General features: G+C 35.6%; 1 protein-coding gene across 2 annotated transcripts in view; it reads right to left on the reverse strand.

Moving 5' to 3' along the window:
• The window catches only part of GABRA1 (gamma-aminobutyric acid type A receptor subunit alpha1), a 127,188-nt gene that overhangs the window by 89,422 nt on the left and 14,711 nt on the right, over positions 1-23,055 (reverse strand). The gene's annotated exons all lie outside the window — the stretch shown is intronic.

Below are 23,055 nucleotides of genomic sequence, written 5' to 3' on the forward strand. Positions count from 1 at the left end.
ATTGGAGCTTACAGTCTAAATTCCCTTTTTGTTTTTTTGTTAGCAACCAATTGACCTACGAGTATGTTTTGTGAAGTGTGGGAGGAAACCAGAGCACCCGGAGGAAACCCACGCAAACACGGGGAGAACATACAAACTCCTGACAGATAAGGCCATGGTTGGGAATTGAACTCATGACCACAGTGCTGTAAGGCAGAACTGCTAACCACTAAGCCACCATGCTGATTGATTTAATCATAATCTGTCTCCTGAAATACATGTATAAGTAGAATTAAGAAAACCTTCTAATAAGAGTACAGTAGATCAGGGGCAACACCATAGCTTTTAATTAGTCTAAAACTGGATCCCTATTCCCTATACTGAACCTCTCCATTGCCTTTTTATGTGTGCTCTTGAAATGATTCTGTATGCTTCAGCTCTATATATTGTTTTGTTTTCACTTTGTATATATGTGTTTATTGTGGGTAGTTGATGGTGTTTGTAATTTAGTATTATATTCCCTTTAAAAATAATAATAATAATACACATATATGTTAAATAATAAATTATATTAATATGATGGTAACTATGAATATGCATGATATCTAGATGTGAATTGGTAATTTAGGCAATCACTAGACTATTCACTAATTATTGTTTATATAACAGTCAACTGCTGGTGCATATTAAATGCGTCCAAATTACAGTTCATGATTATATTGTGTTTCTGATATGTGTAAATAAGATATACTTTATGAATGAAAATAAAGTCAGAACATATGAATTAGAAGACAGTAGGCTACATTTTAAAAATTGATCGCATCACTGGGGATTTTCAATATTTAGCATTCTTTAGAAAGATTTCATAAAATTACATTGCACAGAATTAATGTGCTGTATTAGACTCACAATAAAACCTTGTATGGCAGATTGGATAAGAATTTGTCTGAGAGATGTCATGGAATACAAAGTAGTGAATATCTGCAAATGTTTAAGCATTACATTTCACATGATCAAGTCTACAATACTATTTTTCATACAGACTAATATAGAGTAAACAATGCTCAGTATATAATCTATAGGGATTTAAACAATAGTGTAATATATGTTCTGCATCCCTGCACGGCATGTTAGTATAAACATATCGGGCCTGATTCATTAAGGAAAGTTAAGGGGGAAAAAAAGAGTAACTTTGCACCTTGGCAAAACCATGTTGCTTTAGACAGGGAGGTAAATTTAAAATGTGATGGCAGATTTATAGTTGGGGTAGGGCATGTCCTAGATCACCTTTAAATTTCAGTGTACAAATAAAGCTATCAAGTATTTGTGTGCAATACAAAAAAACAGACACTATTTAACTTACATGCAAAATAATAAACTACTTTGCATTATAGCATGATTTTGTCCAGAGCAAAACGTACTTAATTATTTGCCTTAGCTTCATTAATGAATCAGGCCCATCATGTTTTACTTCCTCTCAAAGCAATCTCTATATATGTAAAAGAAGACGTTTGTTTGTTGGTGAATATCTTCCACAGGTTTTAAGGTAAAGCTGCCAAATTTTACATAGTTATTTAGCATCAAAAAAGTAAGTTGTTAGACCAGGTAGCGACAACACAACAGTACAACAAAGCGACAGAGCGATAAATATAGCAAAAATAATTTTTGAGTTATAAACAATTTTTTGACTACTGGAAGAAAACCTTGTTACAACACAACATAACCACAACGCGACATAGCAACAACTCTTGCTTTCTAAATAGCATTTTTGGTCTATTTACCAAATAATTAGTTAATCTATAAAAACGGCTACACATTACAAATCAGACTCCCACAACGCCGGATAGTATATTACTTAAATGTCTGCTTTCAAAACCAGGCTTGTTAACATTTTACTTTGCTGACTTGAATGTGAACTTTTAAGGTGTATGTCCTCTTTGCTGGAAACTCTTTAACCCCCCACTTGTAACTAAATCGGTGATATAAGTCGATCCAATATGTAAAAGCTCTTGCAAAACACGTATGTGATATAACCATTTGAAAACCATATTTAAGATAATTATATTTGTACTGCATTTATGTTTGCTGTGCAGTGGAGTACAAGCTATTGTGCTGTGTTATCAGCCATTTCAGACTCAGAGATGTCGATTGCAATCTCCTGAAAGCCTTCCGCTGCCAGAGGATTATGGTTCTTCTCGGTGGTCAAATCATCTCTCACATAATTTTGTGTTTGGTTCATCTGGAATAACTTTTGTAAAGTATGTACTCTTCTCGTGTTAACTTTATTTTTTTTTTTTGTCTATATTCTACTGTACTTTCAATTTTAACGTCATGTGTTATCAAGCTACAATGTGGCCTTGGATGTCAGTGATGAAAACATATACAGCTTTATTTCAAACATATTGATTTTTTTTACATGTTTATATGTATTTGTGAACGTTACTAGTACATATTTACTGTAGGACAACTTGTACATTATGTATAATGGTCCGTTGAGACTGATAATACACAAGCATAAGCCATGTGTTTATTTTATTTGGAAACCACACAAACAGTGGGGGAGTTTGAATTCAGTAGTTGTAGGGATATGTACAAGAAGATGAATCATTTGTGGAAGATCAAAGGTACAAAGTCATGAATGAAAAATAACACACAGCAAACAACATAAACTTGAAACTCAAAGATTTTCCTTTGTTTTCCAGATTCAATGTGGACTGGATAAAATAAGGCTTATTCTACCACTGATAGAATACTGCAGTGTAGACCAAGTAAACTAGCTATTTGATTACAAGGTCCAACGTAGAGTTGATAGTACTAGATTTTATGTAGCATAGATATTTTATAATAAAATTAATACACAATAATTTGTAATATGCCCATGTTTGGTTATTGATTTTGGAATACAATTAAATCATTATCCTGTTCTTTCCTTGTATCAAATATACGGGTTCATGTTCACCAGAAGATCCTCTGGTAGTTTTCATAACCAATCAAAGCCTCTATAAGGATAAATGGTAAAATAATTAGAACCTTAAAACAAGAGGCCTGATAATTCAGTAGGTGTGAGTTGACTTGGTCAAGACATAACAGTCATCAATTGCATAAATAATGAATATTAGATCACGACTGCATAGAGTGTAACACAATTCTCTGCGCTCATATGAATTTACAAATAGGTCATTTAATATAATTTACATAATAACATGAAAGATCGATGTAGTCTTCACCTTAAAACTAAATTAACTGATTGATATAATTTAAAAAAACAATATGAGTGTATTCATAAAAATGATGTAATCTCACTTATGTAATACTTGATGACAGATAATTCTGGGACACATGACCAGTGTAAATTGATCACAGCTAATTGAATTTGTATCACGTGAAATATAAATGTGTGCTTACAAACCCAACGTACTTTGTGCTTTCATATGCTTTTCTCAGCCAATAATGTACAATAGTGGGAACACTTTCAATGACTGTATTATTTCCAGTTGGAATGCAAGGTGACAGAAAGCTCAATAGTGAAAGGACACAGGAACAGTATGTTTGCAAGTCTTATTTTTCATTACCTATAAACATTGTTCTCTCTAAGCTGAGTGATCTGAATATGTTCGTGTTAAAAATATAACTCGCTAAGAAATATCTTGCAGACTGTGAGTAGAGCCCTTCTGGGTTTTAACTCTTTCTTTAATGGATTGCCCAGCTTTTATAGAACATTACCCATAGATCTGATCTGCCAAATAATTATGTAAAGTTCCTCTCAATCTGTCAAAACCCCTTGAGATGACCTGGAAAATAGCAATGAGACTGATAAGAAACACTTAAGAAGATATATCAACAGAACAAGGATTAATTTAAATATTATAATTACTTTTAACATATGTGAATCTATCATGCGTCAAATGGATCAAGCTGCATTTAAGCACCTTTTAATTTGTTGAAAATAAAATAGTGAAACCAGCTTGTTTATTTGTGGCAAGATATTCATTTGCAAACAAAATATAAAACATACACACATCATTTTATAAATTGTCATAGAAAAAGACATGAGAATACTCTAATACCCAAAATGACACAAACATATTCACACATGCTGGAATTATTTTATTTCGTTAGACATGGTTTCCTTTTTTAAAGAACTATTGTATTTAGTTTAAAGCTCAAGCTAAATGCTTTGAAATCTTAGGCAATTATACTATCCGGGTTTAACGTTTCTATAATGTCGAGTAGTTCAGCAAAGATATTGAGTGACTTTTGGTTACCTGCCATCAGAAATGCCTGTTTTAATTATTATTCATTTTTTGTGCGTTCCCAAAGCAACTCTTTAATGATGGTGGCATTAAATGCAAAAACAAAAAAGAGGATTCAGAATCATCAGGTCTTACAGTAGTTTTAAAAGAAAGATGCCCAATGTCACTGCAGTGTCAGGCAATTAAAAAGTGCAATTATTACAAAGACTCTTCTCGCTTTTAACAATGTTAACTCAACATTATTTAATGCTGCCTAGCATATATTTGTTATTATTTTACGTGGTTTCGCAGATCCACTTTTTGTATGTCTTATTTAACTCTTATGCACATTCAAATTCACATTCCACTTCCCAGATTTATATTGCTCTAAAACTTTGATGTAAACGTAAGGAAAAAAGACTGCACTTTTAATTATCATTATAACATAACTATTGGTACAATCATAATGGGCCTGATGAAGATTTGGCATCAAAATGGGTGTAATTTACACTAAAGAAAAGCAGATGTAAAAATAGCGCATTTTCACCTACATGCTGAGCCGTACACATCTTAAGATCTGTTCAAGTCGACATCAGTAGAAATTGCACCCGGATTACACCAGGCACATGACAAAGCCCCAGACCATCCGCAAAGGTACGGCTTTTTTAGGCATAAATACATCTTTTTCCTGGTCTGCAACCATTTGCAATTGCACAAGCACAGCCTTATGGTACTTGGCCTGGATTTGAATACTTCTGTCCTGTCCTATCCCACCTCTCTAGACAGAGCCTGGCATAAGTGGCAGAATCACAAAAATCTACATGGCGCATATATGCTTGCACCCATTGTCTGGGCATACTCTTGAGCAATATCACGCTACACAAATTGATGTAGTACACTCTTTGCTTCAGCCTGAATATATTTTATTCAATCAGCACACTAAAATGGAAAAAAATAACAAAATATACTTAAAATCATAATAATTTATATGAACAATTGCAATATACCATATCAATAACATTATCAGAAAATGAGGAGAGAAATGATTCTGGAAATTGAATATCCTCTTTTAGATATTGTTAGACCCTGGGCCAAGATCTACATCTAGGCTTAGAGTTAGGTTTATATTTTTTTACTATGATTTGAGCAAGTGTTAGAGTTAGTATTAGGGCTAGAAATTAGTATCAGAAATGCATCAGGATTAAGGTTCTTGTTCGCATTATTTAAATCAACATATAGAAAGATGAGACTCATTGTGTATTAAGTGATGGGTCTCTTGCAATGTTCTCTTTAAACTGAGCAATCTAGAGAACTTAAGTTCATTCCTTATACCTACTCACACACATGCCTATCATAATTCAAAGTTTAGTACTATAAAAAGACAGAGTTTTTACAAATTCTATAATACCATCCTACTTATATAAATGGACAGTAGAGAATAAGATGTGTGTTGTTATTATCCTCTTTTTCTCTGTATTTTACGTTTAAATCTCATAGAGCAGAAATTCCTTATCTATCAACTGCCTAGTAGAGGTAGCTTTTCTTTAGACTGTCTTTCATCCTCGCTTCACTACGTAGTTCTTTGTGTTGTATTAACAGCCCTGGGAATTGGAAAAAAAAACAAGAAAACAGCCAAGTTTTTTTATGTACCTCGCAGAGATCTTGCCAGAATTAACAACTGACTATGGAGTATGAAGTATATATTTTGATCTATGCAGTCACTGATAGGCAGTAAGTTTAGTAAACATACCATAAAAGAAAGAAAAAAACATAAATGGAAGAAAAAAAATTACAAAAGACAATTAGTAAACTCAACAATACCATTTTAAACTGTTCATTTGGAAAATTTCCTAAATACATAAATTTACAATAATAGGGCAGATGAAACACAAATACTTTATCTAAGCAATAAAAATGTATTTTGCGTATTTATTGTAATCCTAGAAAGACATATAAAGCCTGAGTCATTAAGGAGTGCATTGGAGGGGAGGTAAATTTAAAATGTGGGGACAGATTTATAGTTGGGATAGGGCATGTCCTAAATCAACTTTTAATTACAGTGTAAAAATAAAGTTATCAACTATTGGTGTGCTAGATGAAAAATAGCCAGTATTTAATTTATGTACAAAATAATAAATTAATTTTTACTACTTGCACTGTAACATGGTTTGTCCTTGGGAACATTTACTCCTTTTTTTGCCTTACTTTCCTTAATGACTAAGGCCATAATGCCCGGTTTTACACTTGTAACTCCCCTAAGCAATGATTGTTGTACCCCTAACCTACTTTTTCATCAACACATCACCCGCCACATCCCACACTGTATGACTTCAACAGCTACTTACATTCGCTTAACTGATCATTTTAAATGATCTTTATTTGGCAGGTATATATAAGGAAAAAAGTAGGGAACAAGGGGCATCCTGCCACCGCCACAGTCCTGCACACATTGTAGGCACACGAGGTTTGTCCTCCAAAAACATAAATTCTATTTCTAGTTGATTAGAATTTGAATTACTTGGATTTATTCAGTAACGGATCTAGGGAACCACATGTTTTTTAACACTTTGATGTGCAGTTTGTAAACAGTGAGAATTGCTAAAGGTCAAACCACACATCAAAGCGCATCAATTAAACTTGTCAGGTCCAAAACCGCAATCCCAATTTTTAGACCTGGCAGCTATACAACCTGCCAGCTTTAAAAATTACCAAGGGGCAGTAGCAAACATCCGCTTATTAATAAAAAAAAAAAAGAAAATGCCAGGATGCTGTTTCAGCATCCTTGCCTGTCAGAAAGAAGAAAAATAAATAGGTGTCAAACTGTAAAGAGGTAAAATCTTGTCCTGACACACTACTCTTTCATTAAATCATAAACGTAAGTATTAGTCCTTTCATTCATGTGAATAATCAATAGTGAGCAGAATTCCCTTGGACTTCCCCCCACATTTTCAGCAACCACACATTATTATTATATACCAGTAATTGTATACATTTAAATTACAAAGAGGAACAGGTAGGGATCTCTAATTTGTAAAAGCAGTATCCAGTAAATTCTGAAACTCATTCAAATGACTCCTGGGTAATAATCTCACACCAAGGGCTAGATTTACTAAGCCGCGGGTTTGAAAAAGTGGGGATGTTGCCTATAGTAACCAATCAGATTCTAGCTTTCATTTATTTAGTGCTTTCTACAAAATGAAAGCTAGAATCTGATTGGTTGCTATAGGCAACATCCCCACTTTTTCAAACCCGCAGCTTAGTAAATCTAGCCCCAAATCTCAAGCATTGTACATAACAGATCTGAAAATGTAAAAACTATTTTTTTGCTAAATAAGACAATATCTGCCGTGTTCCGTTTAAGCTGAGTTACAAGATAAAGAGTGAAACGCTTAAAGGGGACAGACCACTGACTGAACTAAAAAGTCAATGATATTTAATGAGTTCAGACGAGAGACACTTCACAGACTTAAACCACCACTGAGGATCCATCACATAACTAGAAATTAAATGTTAGGTTTTTTTTAAGCTGGATTTGGTCCAACCCCTGACAGTAATGCAATTTTTCCCCTGCACTTGGATATACTGCTAAAAAGTTGGAGTTTAAGCTCTATCATATTTTGATTACTTGGTTAGAGAAAACAATGGTAGCTTCATGGCTGAGGGATTCTTTGTTGAAAATATATTACTAAGTAAATAAGAGCAAATGATGCACTCAAGGATTTTAATATGTGCATTTTTTTTATTTAGTACAGTAGTTACACATCATCTCAGCTTAATGCTGACTAGCACTGGGCCCCTCCTAGTACCCCTGATACTGGGTACCAGAGTAATGCCATCGAAATATATGTGAGCAATACTATCAAATAAGACATCGCATTTGGTTTGACTTTTTAAGCCTCAAAATCACAGGATAGTAAATCTTGTGGTTTGGGATTGAAAACCGCATCTGATATGTGGCGGTTTGCAAGCTGCACAAAACACACCCTTTAGTTATTCTACCCCTAGGGGCTAGATTTACTAAACTGCAGTTTTGAAAAAGTGGAGATGTTGCCTAAAGCAACCAATCAGATTCTAGTTATCATTTATTTAGTATATTCTGCAAAATGACAGCTATAATCTGATTGGTTGCTATAGGCAACATCTCCACTTTTTCAAACCCGCAGTTTAGTAAATATACCCCTAGGTCTTCTTTAAGAGAGGTCACGCATTACTGCAGTTTTCATAGTTAACCTTTAGGGGTGACATGATCATGGCATTCTGAAAATCTTTGCATCAAGTCAGTCTGCTTCAAATGTCTAATTTTATATAGTTGGTTAATGGCGATGAAACTACATAAAAAAAAATCAATCCTACTTTCAGTTTGAGGAGAATTCAAAACTAGTTATAATATAAAAAGCATTACAGCTTTCTAAATTTTAAATATCTTTATTTCACAGCCAATTGCCCATTTGACTGTTCATTGCATGTACTTTAATATCCTCTTAATGTTCTTTTTCTTAATTAAGGTGAAAATAAGGATAATGGATTTTAGTGCAGTATTGCTCTAAGCCACCACATTATTAAGAATAGAGATCTTTATTAGTTTTAGGCGAAACCAGTGTAATTGTAAATGCAAAATACTTGAAACTAGAGCATTATTAGGAGTTGGTTTTTGTACAGTACAGGAACTTTTCATTTTGTGATATCATATTAAAAGGCATTGCAACCCCAGCCCACAAAATTATTGTGATTGACCAGGTGACATAGCTACAGTGGGGCGGACCTGACCAAATGAGACATTCCAGGGTAGTAGGTGAACATACACAGATGTCCTCCACATTCCACTTTTGGGAAGTGCTTCCTTCCACACACCTTCCTCATATTTGCTGTCCATCATCAGTCTTTCAAAAATGAAAATGTCACCATATCATCCGGCTTGTTGTCACTTTTCTATAGAGATGGTCACTGACCTCCGTGTTTTGGTTTTGGATTCGGATTACCGGCGTGTTTTGGTTTTGCTATTTTATTGGAAAATCAATGTTTTTGGGCCTAAAATAACCCAATTTAGTGCTCCAACTGTTTTAGAGATAAGTAATCTAATTGTTGAGGTAATAAATCATCCAAAAAACAGTTTAATTTTTCGTTGGTAGGCCTTCATTTATTCTACACACAAAACAGATTGTCTTCCTCTCCATCTATGCATATTGGTAATGCAGCCATCGTCTTTGGATGTATATTACACCCTACACTTATAGTTAAATATGTAAAGAAATGGAAAAAGGCAGTTTGCTTTCTGTCTCTATAGGCCCCCCTCCACTTGTTTAAAAAAACAAAAAATTCAGCCGTTATAGACTGTACAATATTAATTGAAATGGACAAAGCCAGTTTGGTTTCTGCCTCTATAGGCCCCCCTCCACTTGTCAAAAATACAAAAAAATTCAGCCGTTATAGACTGTACAATATTAATTGATATGGAGAAAGCCAGTTTGGTTTCTGTCTCTCTAGGCCCCCCTCCATTTGTATAAAATACCAAAAAATTCAGCCGTTATAGACTGTACAATATTATGAGAAATGGACAAAGCCAGTTTGGGGTCACTCTGTCTATGACACCCTACCCTTAAGGATAAATTGCCCTAACAGCAGCCTTTCAAGATGGTACGTGATATGGAAATGCCACAAATCCCTTTCCTATTTGGGGGTAAATTGCACCCTACACTTACATAGAAAGTTTTAAAAAGATGTTATCATCATCATCTTCAGCTTCATCCTCACCCTCATCAGTGTGTACGTCATCATCACAGACTATCAATTCATCGCCGCGTGAATCTGCCATTAGAGAACAGTCAGTGCTTGGATGTCTTGGATGGTAAAGGCCTTCCTCGTGGAAGATGTAGTTCAGTTTTATAAACATCATTTTCTCCACATTTTTGGGAAGTAACCTTCTACGGCGATCACTGACTAAGTTCCCTGCTGTGCTGAACACTCGTTCAGAGTACACACTGGAGGGTGGGCAGCTTAGGTATTGCAAAGCATGTTTGTACATGGGTTTCCAAATGGCCTGCTTTTCTTCCCAGTAAGGAAAGGGACTGTCTGACATCTCCATATCAACTACCTCTTGAAAGTAATCCTCCACCATCCTTTGCATGTTTATACTCGTATTGGATGGAGTTATGGGCAAAGTGACTCATTTTTTTGAAAAATCCTTCAAACCAGCCCAGATGTTAAATTGTTCTGGTCTGCCCCCTGTGTCTTCCCTGCTTCTTTTTGGGAAATTTAATTTTTTACGAGCAGCAGCAGCTTGAGAAAGTGAAGGAGGACACGTCGTCAAGCCGAGGCCCAGTTCAGCGGCCAACTTGCTGAGCAATAGCTCCTTGCAAAAGTTCACATCTCGCTCATTTACAAGTAATGACTCAATGTAGGTTTTAAACTTTGGATCAAGCACAGTGGCCAAAACGTACTGATCCGAGTTCAAGATCTTAATAACTCGAGGATCATTGTGAAGCGAATGAAGTAATTGATCAACAAGGCCAACATACTTTGCTGAATTGCTTGCTTTCAGCTCCTCCTTCATTTTCCCAAGCTGCTTTTCCAATAGTCTAATTAAAGGAATGACTTGGCTCAAACTAGCAGAGTCTGCACTCACCTCACACGTCACAACTTCAAATGGTTTCAGCACCTTGCACAGCACTGAAAGGATTCCCCACTGTGCAAGAGTGAAATACATCCCCCCTCCTTTCCCAGTGTCATGGCTTGTGCAATATGCTTGGATGGCTTTGCGCTGTTCCTCAATCATCTGAAGCATGTACAGGGTGGAATTCCAGCTAGTTACCACCTCTTGCTTAAGTTGGTGGCAGGGCAAGTTAAACTGCTCTTGGAGCTGCTGTAATCTTCAACATGCTGTGGCTGAATGCCTGAAATTGCTTGAAATTTTACGGGCCACCAAAAGCATCTCCTGCACCTCATGGTTATTTCGTAGGAAGCTCTGCACCACCAAGTTGATGGTGTGAGCAAAACAGGGAATGTGTTGGAAATCACCCAGCTGTAATGCTCGCACTATATTGTTGGCGTTATCAGAAATGACATACCCTGGGGAGAGTCTGGGAACACTAACATCAGGAATGGTGACAGAACCATTGCTCATTCTGATCATATGTGGACTGCTTTGAATCCATTCTGAGCGCAAAGCACTGGGGAGTGCTAAAAATTATTTGGTAGATACTGCTGACAGATATGACTTTTGACAGCCAGAAATATTTATGCACAATTATAGGGGACAGCCCAAAATCACCGAGGAGTGCTAAAAATTAGTTGGTAGATACTGCTGACAGATATGACTTTTGACAGCCAGAAATATTTATGCACAATTATGGGGGACACCCCAAAAGCACTGGGGAGTGCCAAATATTAACAAAAAATAATAAACCTCTATCCTTCTCTCTTCTCTAGCGATTTTTGTTAGAGCAATTGCAAGAAGAATATTGGATTCTCTGTCCCTGCTCTAATCAGCCTGTGACTACACCCTGCTCTCTCCCTCTGTCAAATGGCGATGGATTGCTGTGGAGGCGTGTATTTATAATGTTGAAGTATCGCAAAAACCGAGCTCCGAGATCCGACGACGTCAGAATGACGTTCGGCCTCGATTTGGATTCGGAACGGGCGGGAGAGTACCAAGCCTCTCAGCTCGGTACTCAAAAACCCAAAGTTCTGGTGGGTTCTGTTCTCGGGGAACTGGACCCGCCCATCTCTACTTTTCTAGCACCTCATAACCAATCTGAACTTTTTTATATTAAAATAATGCTCATTAAAGCCTCATTTAATTTGGTAAGTCACAAGAGTAAGGGAAAACCATGCATGTCTTTATTTCCTGGGATACATTTTTAAATGTTTATGCTTTTATTACGTTGGTGTTTGCACGTTCCCATATAAATTGCTCCTGGACAGTGCAAACAACATTACATTGTAAATTAATTACATTGTTTTTTTTCCAACAATATCTCAATATCTTCATGTTTGGGACTGAAATCTCTCATTGTTTTATGAACCTGATTCCAAAACTGAGATAAAAGACTAATTAAAGATGAAAATAGACAAATAAGAGGCTGAATAAAGAATGGTATACAGAGGACAAGTTTGTGTGAAAAGATGGAGGTAGACACTGCTACATAGGAAGTGTAATATCAGTGTGGAGAAGGGTCATTTTTAAATATAATTTAGCATTTTATAGATATGATGCAAAATGTGGAAAGCCATAAGTCTCAAGCGTTTTAGATAACAGATCAGAAAATGTATACAGAATAATTGGAACATAAATATTACCTTATTGGAAATGATATATTTATGTTCAAACTAGTTTTGCCAAATAAGACAATAACTGCCATGTTCATTTAAGCTGGGTTACAAGAAAAATAATGAAATGCTTAAAGGGGACTGCACTAAAAACTGAATTTAATAATACCAGACAAGAGACATGTCACAGACTTAAACCACCATCAAACTGGTTAATATTCAATGGCATGCCAGCTTCTTTGACCAAGAACACCCCTTTAGTTTAGTCTGTGAAATAGCTGTATGCTGATCGAATTAAATGAAGTGTTAGATATTTAATGCAGGATTTGGTCCAACTCCTGGATGTAATGCAAGTTATGCCCTGCACAATGGATACACTGCAAGCAAGTTGGATTTTTAACTCTAATTTCTTGATTGGAGAAAACAATGATAGCTCCATGCCTGAGAGATGCTTTGTTTAAAATATATTACTTAGTAAATAAGAGCAAATGTTGTTTTTACTGTATTATGTGTTGCAAGTCTTCAATAAAACATGAATTAATAGTAATTAATATGTTTCAGGTTGGAGGGTTTATACAATCTCTTGTTTTTTTGTGTGACAATTGGAAGGCTTGAACTGTGGTTGTGGGAGTGGTCTATTTGTACCCTGCCTCATTTAATTCACCCTTGATGGCCAAGCTCTCCATGACAGTTCCTGGTGTCCTTCCACCATGCAGCTCACATCTGCTTTTATTGTCTTGCTCATTTCTCTTTGCACTGTATCTTTGTGCTTATCAAGCATATTTCTCTCCCTGTTTACCTATGTATTTTGCACTGCTAAGCTGCTCTCCTGCCGTTAATTTCCCCAGTCCTGCTTGATGTATGACTTTAGAAATTCTGCAACCCGAGTTTTATTAGATAAGATTCCTTTCGGATACGTTCACCACCTGATTTCTGCAAACCCCAGCCCAGCAACCAGTACTGCTGTTTCTTGTCTCACGGCATTTGGGCCTCATTTACAGGTGAGAGCAAAGCAAAAAAGAGGAGCAAATTTAAAATGTGAGTACAGATTTAAAGTTGGAAGGGAGTGTTTCCTAATTCAACTCTAAATTGCAAAGTAAAAATAAAGCTGTCCAGTACTGGTATACTACAAGCAGAAGCAGACAGTATTTTCCCTGAATGTAAAAAATGCATTTGCCCCACTTCCACTGCAACATGGTTTGTCCATGAGCAAATTTACACTTATTTTTTAATTTGTTTTTTAAAACTCTAAATGAGACCCTTCATCTGTTATTTATCCTCCCTTTTCTTGTCATTGCATTTAATTCTAAATCTTCTCTTTCTCTTTATCAAATTACACATTGTCAATTTGTGCTACTCTATTCACCTATCTGCACATCTCTCACTTTCCCTCATTTATATTTAGCTGCAGTTCAGCTAAAGGGTGTAAATTTGCACCTGGACAAACCATGTTTCAATGCAAGCGGAGCACATACAATCTTTTCTTTTGCACGCTGGGGAAATATTGTCTGCTTTTGCTATAGCACACAAATACATAGCAGCTTGCTTTTACACTCAATTTAGAGTTGAACTACGATGCTCTACCCTCCCAAATCTGTTCACAAATTTGCTGCCCCCCTGCAGTGTAACATGGTTTTGCAAAGATGCAAAATTGCACTTTCTAGCAGGATTTAATTCTGCTAGAATGAGTCAAGAACAGCCTAGCACGTTTATATATTTTTTTCCTTCTGAAACACAATTTAAATTTTAACTTATGTGCCACCTTTCTACAAAAAATAAATAAACCATGTTCCTTAGCAGAGCTATGGAAGCACTTTTGCGGACTCCAAACCTTTGTGCAGCAGTACAAAATAATCATCTAAACCCCTCTCCTTTTTATTCATCATACAATGTCACTATGCCACTTTTACATTTTGAATTCACAGAACCTTAATCCAGTGTATTCATTAATCCACAAATGGGCATTTTTAAAAGTCCAGTTTTCCATGTTTGTTTTTCGTATAATATCAAATCCATAGTTGAGTCACTTAGTTTCTATTATGTAACCATGTCCTTGAGCATGTACCTTCATGTTCTCAGAGTGCAGATAAAATCCCCATAAGTTTTCATGAACCTTCCTATTTTTTTTACAGTGTTAACTATTGACATGCCAATGAATCTATGAACACTGCTTAAACCAATTACAACTCGCAGACCTCTTCTTTCTCTTTCAAGACAACACATACTATACAAACAAGTATTTTAAAAAAATAAAACAAGGTTTCATTCCATTCCTTACATTTGTACCAACCTCTTCTCCTCCCTAGGTATCAACCAGTAGTCAATGCAAGTGTTTCTTCATTCCCATATCTTCTCAGCCTTCATTTTGTTACTTCACACAGTTATCCCTACTGCAAATATATACTTTTTTTAGCACTTTCTTTGATTTATACCTCATTCTACCTAGCTCCATCAGTCATTTAAAGTATAATATATACTTAGTTTTGTTTTCTCACCCTCAATTGTCTTTCAGTCATCACTATTTATTTTTTTGGCCATAGGGCCAGATTTTGAGTCGGACACATTGTGCGTCTAAGATGTGTAGAAGTGGGAGTGTGCCGCAGCTTGGTAGGGTATTACGAGTAGCATGCAACCCCAGTTGTGTCCCATTCATAATACCCTATCCAGCTGCGACCAGTTCCTGCAGCTAGATAACTGCTTGCACCACCTAATTCCTGCCGCACATTTTTAGCCCTTTTATGATGGGTGTTGCGTCTGTGCCTTACTGTGTCCAGGATTCACTTACAGGGTCACATCTCCTGTGTCTATATTATACAAGTTCACAACTTCAAAATTCCGCATTCCACCCTTTCCCTCATACTAATCCGCAAGCTGTCGCAAGTGTAAATGGCGTCTGAGATGCAGGTGGATATGGCACTTGCTGCGCATGCGTGATAGTGGTTTTGCGGTAGATGCGCCTAAAACGGACTTTGCGTCCAACTCTACATGAGGCCCTTAATCTCCAGATATTTCATGTATTATCTTCTCTTAGCATTAAGTTACTCCGTCCTTTCTCCTTTTCCCAATTTTTGATTCCTATAAAGTACAATCATTTCCCAGTCCTTCATTCAATTTGTTTCTTTGCTTTTTTTGTCCAATTTGTAGATCCTAATCCTCTACATGATTTCTATATGTTTCCTCAGCCCTCATTTGGCCCATACACCTGTGTCTTCAATTTCTTTATTTAGTTTGTGTACCCATTTTCTTTATCCTATGTTTGATTGTATAGTGATTGTTTCAGATCTTATTCAATTGTGTACCCAATCGCTACAATTTTCTCACTTCATTTGTATACATGTTTCCCAGTCTTTCATTCTCTTTGCATACCCACTTTTCCCCATTCTCAATTTGATTCATCATGCTTGCTCATACTTTAATTTAATTTCCAAAGTTCCCCCATTTGATCCACTTGCTGTTTTCCCTGCTCTTTATATTGACGTTTATATTTATTACCCATACTTTTTTTTCATATACTAGTTTCTAAAGTATCCTGTATGAGTAATATTTTAGTCCCTTCAATTGCTACAGCAATTTCCCCCTTTTATTTAGCTTATATTCTTATATTCCCTTTAGTTGAAAGAAATTCTTGTTTCTACAGTCCTGATATATATACCCAATTTCCCCTATCCTTGTTCAATTTATATCTATGTTTCTTCAGTCTGAATCTAGTTGATTTGTGTATTTGTTTTGTCAGTTCTTTATTCATCATCATCATCATTTATTTACATATCGCCAACATATTCCGCAGCGCTTTACAATTGGGGACAAATACAGTAAAAAACAAACTGGGTAAAACAGACAAAGATGTGACTGTATTTTTAGTCCTAGACTTATATATCCACTTTCCAAGTCTTTATTTATTTTTTTCTATTTTTCCCCTGTCTAAATTTAGTTGTATATCGGTGTATTCCATATTGGATGTATGTACTTGTCTTTTATTCAATTCATATATCCAGTTTACATTCTTTATTTGTCCGTACCCTTTATTTGACTATATATATATTTATTTCCACAGGTTCTTTATTCCGTTTTTATATCAGTTTCTCCAGTCCTATATTTAGCTTTTAAATTGACTAACCAGTCCTTTAGTTAATTTAAATATGTGGTTCTACAATTCTTAATTTGATTTGTGCACTTGTCTCCCTTGTAAGTTCAAATGTAATTTCTTATCTGTACCCAAAAATACTATTTCCTTCAGTCATACTCCTTTAAAATAACAAATATTGCAACTGCGCACTCTGTACCACTAAATTTCAAAGAGACTTGTGGATATTTGATTATATATATCTATTAAACACTCATTAAAAATCATATAGAATAAATAGAAAATATAAAAAATGTCATGAACTCTACATTTAAACATCAGCATATATATATAAAAATTACCATAATATGCAAAAATACTGAGAACATTAACTATTTGTGATCACAAAAACATAGATTGATTGGCCTTTAAAATATTGTATATACATTTGGATGTATGAAGTTTACTTCATATAGAGATGAATGTGACATCACAATATTCTTTTATTAGTTTGACAGACACTTCACATCATTACTCAGTGTTATTGCGGACCCAACTGCTTCTATCATCTTTAAGTCTGTGGCTTCCAAATTGTCTTTATTCCCCTCCTCACATCACACTGCCCCTGTCACAAGCAGCCCTGCTCTCACTAACATAAACACACAGGACAGTGAACAGGTCACTGCCTTCCACAAAATCAGCACACTCTTCTCGTAAAATGTTCACTACTGCTGTGAAAATTTCAATGACCTAAAAATATTATCAATACAATAATGGGCTCTGATCCTAGTCAAAAGCAACTAAAATATGAGGCTCTCTTTGCAGAAAATGTATGTTCACATGTCATACTGAACATAAATATTGCAAACCTTAATTATTAATAAAGTGTCTTAAGGGTATCTCCCTGAACACTACCTCCCTGATCAATATATAGTAATCAAAAGATTCATGCATGTAAAATTGTAAAATTGTGTTGTAATTTATAATCAGGAAAATGGAATAGTTGATAAAAAATGATTGCACATTTGTAAATTTTACCCAATAATATATTATTTTTGCAGTTTATTATTATTTATAACTGTATTTATTTAAAAAAAATTTAAACAATCCGTTTGTGTTACATTGGTGTATTTGTGTTTAATATTAATTATTTAATATTTAATTAGTTTCAGCATGACTTCAAGCTTGATGATGTGCCATGGATATATGACAATTATTAAATGTAAATGTGCAGGTCATGATATTTATATATGTTATAGTGATATTTCTTCTTACATTATTCCACCCTAACATCATCTTAGACAATGTTTCTTATGAAATATCAGTGAGTTGATCAGACTTTTTTATGATATCTTCTGGGCGTCCCAACAAACACCTCTTTCTCTATATGCTTACTGAATTCTCTTATTGCAGTCATGTTAGTCAACCTATTGGTCAGCATAGCATGCTGGGTTTTCACACCCTCATGTAGGTAACTGTATTTTATCTTTGTTTGAAAATATGATTTACGTTGACTGGTCATCACTGGAAGGAATTCTATATTTATAGCACTCAATACAGCCAATGGCTATTCCTACATGTTCTACCTATTTTAGTAGCCTGAGAAAGAGAAACACGCCAAAAAATAGCTGACTATCAAGTTGAAAGACTATTTAATTATGCCAAGGTAATAATTAGACACAGAAATGCTGAGCATGCAATAAATTAATATAGATTACAAAAGTAAAATATGAAAAGAGGTTAAACAAATTAAAAAAGTTACATTTAAATAACTATTTTTATTCTAGCTCAACAAGCATTTTACATGCATATAATATATTACTTAATAATGTAACATATTGGGTGAATTTAAAGAACTGATGATGAAAATTTGTTTTTTTATAATGAGGGAGCATTTTTGAATTTCACTGGTATTTTATTTAGATGCATGGTAGATAGTTGAGACTCTATTTTAATATTATTCCACTTTTCATGTGTAATATGTTTGATTTTCTTGGCCGAATGAGTTTATTGTGTAAGAAATAGCAAAAAAGAATTTATTTTATGGGATTTTAAATTACTGTTAATGGTTAATGTCATCATTGCTCTTAATATTAAATATATCATGTAGAGGAGATCTTAAAGAGTAAATATTTGAACATGGAATTTGTAGTGGTTTCTCCTATAATGGTGTGGGATATTTTGGTTTATTAAATCTTTAAGTAAAAGTATTTTTTTCAGTAATTCAAAATCTGACTGATCACAGCAGTTTCTGCAGATCTTCTCGAATTGTGTCAATGGGATATTTTTTTTTTTTTATTTGTTTCAAGTAGTTTTTCTAGTAGTGCAAGTAACCATTGTAATCTATACTCTTAACTAAGATTTTGGCAAATGGTGTTACAATCTACAAATAGAGTTTGTTCCAATATATAAATAGCTTAGAAAACTGAAATGTATTTTTTGAATAGTGAGGTGACTTATAGGTTAAATGAAGTTAACATCCTTTTGACAATCTTTAAATTTACAGCACAGATCAACAAAGAACTACATGAAGAAATCAGAAGATCTGATTATTCTTGTATATAATGACTTTATTCTTTATTATATTAAGAGGACACCAGAAATTTTTTCCACAAATGACAAAGGTGGATTTATAGATATTTCTTATCAAACTGTTTGCAGGAAATGACAAGACATCTGTCAGCGGAAAATATGGCAAAATAAACTAAATTTAACTTTACAATAATGCATTGCTTTGACTTAAAAAATAACCCTGGACTTGGGATAATCATTGCAGTCAAATAGATAGAAAGTTCCTACATGATTGTGTAGAGTATTTGAAAGGTGTAAATGACTAACAATGGTATGATGCTTTTTTAAAGACCACATTAAGGATTTTAAGAATGATTTTTTACAAAGGGTATAAAAAGGAGCTGAAACAAAAAAAAATACATAATTTATTTTCATACTTGAACCTAATATTCCCATCAATTATCACAAATGTGCAAATCTTAAACCAATCCACCAAGATGCCCTATAATATCCGGCATTAATAGAGTTCTTTCCAATATGAGTCTACATAATATTTTCTTCAAAAAGATCACTTTATCATCATAAATCAAATATATATCATATTCTATTGGATTTGCATAAAGTACATCCTACATTACACCCTCAGGGCTAGATTTACTAAGATGCGAGTTTGGCGGAAGTTTTAAACTGCTACACATCGCCAGCGGTTTAGTTGTCCAAACCACTGCATCTACTATACGGTGGTTTGATTCTGCAATGTAAAATGACTGGCGATGTGTGGCGGATTAAAAACAGCTCAACCACCAGTGGTTTGGTAAAAACCGCCATTCAAAAGGTTTTTTAATATCTGCTTCTGAATGGCTTGGTAGCTCAAACATGCTGTTTGGGCTATTTTGCCATTCACAACATAAATGGAAGCACCAATAACATTTAAATTATTGGGGCAATCGTTATCTATTGATTAAGGGGCAAAATTAATTTAAAATTAACTTATGGGGGATTTTATTTTTCATTATATTATGGGGACAACATTATTTAATTATTAAATTATTCAGTCACTATATAACGCCAAATTGTGCAACATAAATATTTTTTGTCCACCATGAACAATCAGTAATTATTATTATATATTCACATTTCCTCCCATAATATAATGCTATAATAGTGTCCCTTTAAAATAAAGAAAAATAAATACATCCCCCATAACTTAATTATAAATTAAATTGCCCTTAATTATTAAATAATGATTGCCCCAATAATTTAAATGTGAATGTTACTTCTTCTTATGTTCTAAATGCCAAAATAGCTTAAACAGCATGCAGTCTGAGCAATCTCACCAATCACAACCACCTCTTTAATTTTGGCAATTTGGATGGTGGTTTTGCAGCGGTTTTTCAAAACCCAGATTAGTAAATCCGACAGTTTGTATGTTCATCATTGTTAAAATCAGGATGGTGATGTGCAAAGGGGTGGCTTTGCAAAATGTCAATTCTGGCCATTTTAATGGTGGTTTGGGCTTCAGTAAATCCAGAGGTTTTAAAACCACCGGAAAAATCAGCAAAAACTGTCAGCTTCACCAAACCGCCCTTTAGTAAATCTAGCCCTCAGTGTCTACAAACAGTGTCATATATTGTTGCCAGGATGTTTTTGGTTATTTTAATCCAAGTTCTTTATATATACAATTTACCTCACAGTTGAATAAGTGTTATAGAAATTTTTACACTTAGCTTTTATAACACTGTTATAAATAATATTATCAAAAATAATATATATTTTAAGAAAACTGATTTCAACAGTTATTTGCATTAATACAACAATAACTTAAAACAGTGCAAAAATAATATTCTATATGGCCAATATAGCAGAATTAGCAGGAACTGAAATCATCTTTCAGATTTTCAGATACATCTTATTGTATGTATTTTAATTAAATAAAAAAGTGAGGGTGGGGCTAATAATTTAATCCGTAGTAATGACACTAATGGTCGAAGCAGAAATTTGTACTGCCGGTATGTAAATTTAAAACAAATGGAGGGGATTATTATTATTATCCTTTATTTGTTAGGCGCCACAAGGTTTCCGCAGCGCCGTACACAGTACAAACAGTAGACTATACAGGGTGAAACAGTACAAAACAATAAACAAAAATACCAATACGTCAGAAACTCCAGCCTGGCTAATACAATAAACACAGAGCAGAAGAACAGGTAGGGAGACAGGAGGGAAGAGGGCCCTGCTTATGTGAGCTTACATCCTAAGGGAGGGAAAACAGAATAGGCACAGGGGGAGCCAGATAAGGCAAGGGGAGTGAGCGAGTGGAAGAGATGAAGGGGTTATGTGGATGGTTGGTAGGCTTTAAGGAAGAGGTGGGTTTTCAGTGCACGTTTGAAGGAACACAGAGTAAGAGAGAGGCAGATAGAACAAGGGAGGTCATTCCAATGAAGGAGTGCTGCACGGGAAAAGTCTTGGATTCTGGAGTGGGAAGAAGTGATAAGAGTGGAGGAGAGGCGGCGATCATTGACTGAGCGCAGGGAGCGGGCAGGAGTGTAAATGGAGAGGAGGTTAGAGATGTAGGGGGTAGTAGAGTGGGAGAGAGCCTTGCAAGTGGTGGTGAGGAGTTTGAAAAGGATTTTATTGGGAAAGGGAAGCCAATGTAAGGCGAGGAGGAGAGGGGAGGCAGAGGAGGAGCGGCATGAGAGGAAGATGAGTCTTGCAGTCGCATTGAATATAGAGCGGAGGGGGGAGAGATGGGAGTGGGGGAGGCCGGTGAGGAGGAGGTTGCAGTAATCCAGGCGGGAGATGATGAGTGCGTGGATGATAGTCTTGGTGGCATCCTGAGAAAGGGATGGATGCAGGCGATGTTGCGTAGTTGAAAGCGACAGGCTTGGGCAAGGGAATGAATGTGGGGGGCAAAAGAGAGAGAGGAGTCGAGGGTGACTCCCAGGCAGCGGAGTTGGGTGACAGAGGAGATGGTGGTGTTGTTGACGACAATAGAGAGGTCGTGGTGGGATGGGAGTCTGGACAATGAGTTCTGCTTTAGAGATATAGATTTTGAGAAAACGCGCGGACACCCAGGAGGAGATGGCGGAGAGGCAGTCAGATACACGAGAGAGGACGGTAGATCCAGAAGACCGCCTAGGCCCACAGAAGCATTAGGGATTTTGTCATCCATCCTGTGTACCCCACCCCTCTGATATTATTTACAACCGTGGTAAGAGTGACAAAAAGAAGGTAATTTGTTTTTATGGGTTGCTTGTATGGTGTTCTAATAGCTATTTAAAGTTATTGAATATTCAGTAACAAAAATATTCTGTACAATTTAATAAGCTCAATTACATATAGAAATGTGTCTTAATAACAATACGTCAGTATTTGACTCATGTAAAGAGTAAATCACCTGCCAATACATGAGGAAATTTAATAGAAAGCCATATCAAACTTCTATATCATTTGCATGTTATTATGGGATTTACATATTTTCTGTTTGCCTACACTCTGGCAAAAATTTGAGAGAAAACTAGTAAAAGGTATATTTATATAAACTATGTGTGTGCCATTGCTCTTGGGTACCTGATATCAGGATGGTTTTGCTATAAGTAGTCATCTGGGATGGCAAGAAGAAGTCAGCTCTGCTGCCCAAAATTATTTTACTGGCTTGTTTACAACCTGTGCTTTTCTGAAAGGAAGGTTTCAGCCAGTGCTGCTCCTTCTGTGTGCCTAGACTCCATCTTTTATGTGGGCAGGCTGGTTAGCTGGCCAGGGGGGCAGGTTGCCCTAAGCTGATGAGCCGATGAGTTGAACGTACCTGAAGCATGGTACTCTCCAGCTATGCTGAACACATTCTAATGTCCCTGGCCCCATGCAGTCACTCGGTCACAACTGTGCTTGCAGCTTGAAACGAAGTGGGGAGATGAAGTGCTGGTATGCTATAGCGGCACATACCACCCCACTTCGAGCACTGGAAGGCACAATTTAATGTTGGGTACATGGTTTTATTATAATTTT

This window comes from Mixophyes fleayi, chromosome 4, assembly GCF_038048845.1.
Source record: "Mixophyes fleayi isolate aMixFle1 chromosome 4, aMixFle1.hap1, whole genome shotgun sequence".
Classification (NCBI taxonomy): Eukaryota; Metazoa; Chordata; class Amphibia; order Anura; family Limnodynastidae; genus Mixophyes; species Mixophyes fleayi.